Source organism: Echinops telfairi, unplaced genomic scaffold (assembly GCF_000313985.2).
Source record: "Echinops telfairi isolate 266 unplaced genomic scaffold, ASM31398v2 ScPeMD7_31;HRSCAF=116, whole genome shotgun sequence".
Classification (NCBI taxonomy): Eukaryota; Metazoa; Chordata; class Mammalia; order Afrosoricida; family Tenrecidae; genus Echinops; species Echinops telfairi.
This window is the reverse complement of record NW_022103928.1, coordinates 50697417-50701606: the sequence shown is the minus strand read 5'-3', so window position 1 is coordinate 50701606 and position 4190 is coordinate 50697417.

Here is a 4190-nt window from a genome sequence, read left to right as displayed (position 1 = left end):
CTACCACAACGTCCACCATCTCCACCTTCACCTCCACCACCTCCACCATCTCCACCTCCACCATCTCCACCTTCACCTCCATCTCCACCATCTCCACTTCCACCATCTCCACCTTCACCATCTCCACCTCCACCATCTCCACCTCCACCACCTCCACCACCTCCACCACCTCCACCATCTCCACCATCTCCACCTCCACTATTAAATATCCATGGCACAAAGAAACCCTGGGCATTTGAATGTAGGTCGTGTCTAAAATTCGTAAGGTTAGGAGAAGAAACAAAACATGAAATAAATTGATTCTGTCTGTTCTTTCAAGTGTGTGTGTTGTGTGTGTGTGCTGGCCACACTGAAAGTTCTGTCAGCACAGCACATGGAGATTATCTGACCTCCATTATTACTGCAAGATTCGGTTAACTCTTTATCTTTTTCAGGGCTGAAATGATTAAAACAACTTGTTGAAAAGCATCTGTGGAATTTTCGGATTCCAGAGAGTTTAGGGTACACGAGCAGAGCGCAGGGAATGTGTCAGTGTTGAAAGTAAATGCACTTTGGTGTCAACACGCACTTGGGGAGCCAATCGTGTCTGATAAGATATGGAGGCTGCTTTGGGCCTCTCATGATAAGTGTTAGGACTGGGGTCTGAATAATATAATGACTCTTTGGGCTTTCTGACAAGGAATGTTTAAAAGCGTGCAGCACTGCAGCAGGCTTATCAGCACACTTCCAGGACAAATACAGAAAGAATTTTTCTATATTCATCTTAAGGCAATGCATTTGCCTCTGGTGTCAGTTACACTTGCTGAAAAAAATAGTAGTTTTAAGAGCACATTGGGGTTGAAATCAAATCATGATCTGGAAAATGAAAAGCTAGTTAATTTGTGTGGAAATCTTGGTAATATTTCAGAAGTACATAGCTGACGAGGATAGACATTTTTTTTTTAAAAATGAACCAATGGAGAAATTTGGACTTAAAATGTAGATATTGTAGTGACTCTACAACTCCTATCGATGTAAATACCCATATGTTTCTCTATAGTTTGACTCATCTGTTAAGAGCACAGATTTAGGGTAACCACCAGATTTTACCTAACGGAAAGTCTGACCTATCCAAGTCTTTGTAAAACTCACCCCAAACCCCTTGCTATTGGGTTAAATCAACTCAAAGTGACCTTATAGGGCCTAGCTGAACTGTCCTTCTGGATTTCCTCGTAAATTTTGATGGAGGCGGACAGCCACACTTTTCTCCCCCAGAGTCCCAGAGTGGGCCGGAACTGCCGATTGCTGTCTTTGCAGCTGAGTGCTGAACCGCTGCACCACCGTGGCTGCTTAGAGTCCCCGTAAGCCTGCTCTGTTTGGAGATCTATGGCTGATTTTGTAAAGCCTTCTTGCTCATCAGTATATCTCACCCCTTCATTGAGCGTTCATTCACACACAAGGCGGCTGTTTATGACCTTTTAAATTAAAAAGAAAAGGACAAGTGGCCCCAAAGGTCTGCTACATAAATGATACGTGGTAAAGGAAGCATCGACAGACAGTCTTACATCTTTGTGTTCGCCTTTGCTTTGTCGGCAAGTTGGTGCACGTCAGGCTAACGCAGTGGTTCTCACCTTGACAGCACGTGGACAGCGCTTGGGAACTTGAAAAAGTACAGCTGTTCGGGGCCCACTGACAAGTTCTGATTTAATTGATCTAAGCTGCAGTCTGGACATAGGGGTTTTAAACACTCCCCAGGTGATTATAAAATACAACCTGGAAGGCACCTCAGGAAATTCAATACCCTAAAGTAACTCCTATAATTCATGCCTTTAAAACATTCTGACCTAGTTTTTATATCATAAACAATGCTTGATTTTTGTACATAGGCTGGCATAAAGAACCCTGGTGGTGCAGAGGGCTCCATGGTGGCCTTCTCACCCCAAGGTCAATAGTTCAAAACCCCCAGCCCCTCCATGGGAGAAAGAGGAGACTCTGCTCCCGTGCAAATCTCGGAACCTTTTGGAGCAGACTGACTCCATCCTAAATGATCATCGTGATCTGTACTGATGGAAGTGGTGGTTGTTGTAGGAGTGATTGATGCATATTCAAAAAATTAATTTTGCGTGTGGATTTTTAGATGAGAATGTAAAAGTACAGATTAATTTTTTTCTCTATATGACAAGTTTATATCCTTATGTTCAGGTAGGAGGTCCTGGGTGATCCAAATGACTGCCAACTGAAAGAGTCGAGGTTTGCGCCCACCCCAAATGCCTTGGCGTAAACGTTTGGTGATCTGTTTCCAAAAAACAAACAAACAAAATGAGCCATTAAACACCCTATGGGACACAGTTCTACTTTGATATACAGGAAACCATCATGATTCAACTCCATGATGGAATCCCATCAACCCCACTGCATCGAGTTGATGCTGACTCACAGGGGCCCTCTAAAACCATGCCAATTCATGGCCATTAAGTATATCCTGACTCATAGTAAACCTATGTATCGGCCAGGATAAAACTACAACTTTTTATGGGAGCAGAAAACCTTATTCTGTTTCCTCCAAGTGGCTGGTGGTTTTGAACTGCTGACTTTGTGGGTAGCAGTCCAACCACAACATCACCACGCCTCCTAGAGTGACCCCAGAGGACATACAAAAACTGGGCTTGCGGTTTTTAAGGCTGTGCTCTTATGGAAGTGACAGCCACAAATTTCTCTGACAGAACTGAGGTGGATTTGAACCACGGAGACCTCAGTGAGCGGTCAACCACTGAAACCAGGGAGCCTTGCCTAGGTGCCCCCTCTCCCCTTTAATTACAGTAAGGATGCCAGGAAAAGAGTTACAATGAAATATAAAATATCCAGCTTTAATCTCACATAAACGACAAATAGTTCTTAAAGAACTCTTTTCTAGTAAGTTTAAATTTATAGAAAAACTGCAGAAAGAACACAGACATTTTTTTCACCCCACCTCCTTCCATGCATTGCGCCCATTGATGCACTAGTATTGTTTCCTAATGATTAACTAAAATCCATACTTTATATTAGGGTTCAGTCTTTGTGTTATACAGTTTTAAATGTTTTGACAAGTGCATAGTGTCCTGTAAACACCATTATTGAATTTTACAAATCGAATTTTGACCAACAAATTTTTTTGTACAAGATTTTTCATGCATTATATAGGATATACCTATACTTAAAAAACTGTAGTATTAAGAAATTCAAATTTAAATAGCATTGTATATTTTTATTTGCCGCACAAACTATGGGCTAATTGTTTTTGATAATTTTACAGGAAGGAGACTAGCTACTGTTCTGCCCTGGTTTGGAGGCTGACTGCAGAGCTCACCCAGTTTATGACATACTCGTTATGGTTACTTACTCATCACCATCCATATTTCTAGTAATATGTGATACCTACAGTGGTGAACTCACAATTTGCTGATGTTTTTCATTCTCAGATGTTCACTTGCAGATGCTCAATTTCATGATTTACTGCTTAAAGCACTGCTTGTAAGAAACGGCCCTTTAACAGGTTTTCAAGAGTCACTCAACTTATATCACAACTTGGGGTGTGACATAGGATGGAGCCCTCAGAAAAGATCTCTGTTCTAAATCAAGGACTAGTTGGATTGGGAAATTTTACTCTCATGAAAACCTTTTTGTTAACTTATAACCAATCATCTATGGAACCATTTCCTAGAGAGCTAATCAGAGTTCAGTCACACAGAACAAGCAATGCACCCAGTGTGTCTCAGCCATTTAACCAAATTCACTGAACCTCTTGGACTAATTCATTAAAAAAAATTCTTGTGTCTAAAATATTTATAGAAGAGATCAATTTTAATTTCCTTTACCTCTTGAGCACACAGCTTGTAATTCCTCTAGCAGAGATTTATCAACTTTCTAATGCATTTCTGGGGTAATTGTGGGTGCCAAAGGGGTTCGCTTCTCCAAACTAAGTTGTCTGAACTGTCTTAATCTGTAGACCAATTTGCTCTACGGCTCCCCAAGGAAGTGACTTGTTGATTTTGGCAGTGTTTACCTTTCCTACAAACAAATTCAACATTTTCCAGACCTGCTGGTTCTTAAAAGTCACATGAGAGCCTGGATGGGGTAGAGTGGTGGGGGTGTTGTGTGTGTGTGTTGGGGACAGGGGTGTCTGTGTGGGGTAGGATGGGGTAGGGAGGTTGGGGTGCTGTGTGTGTGGG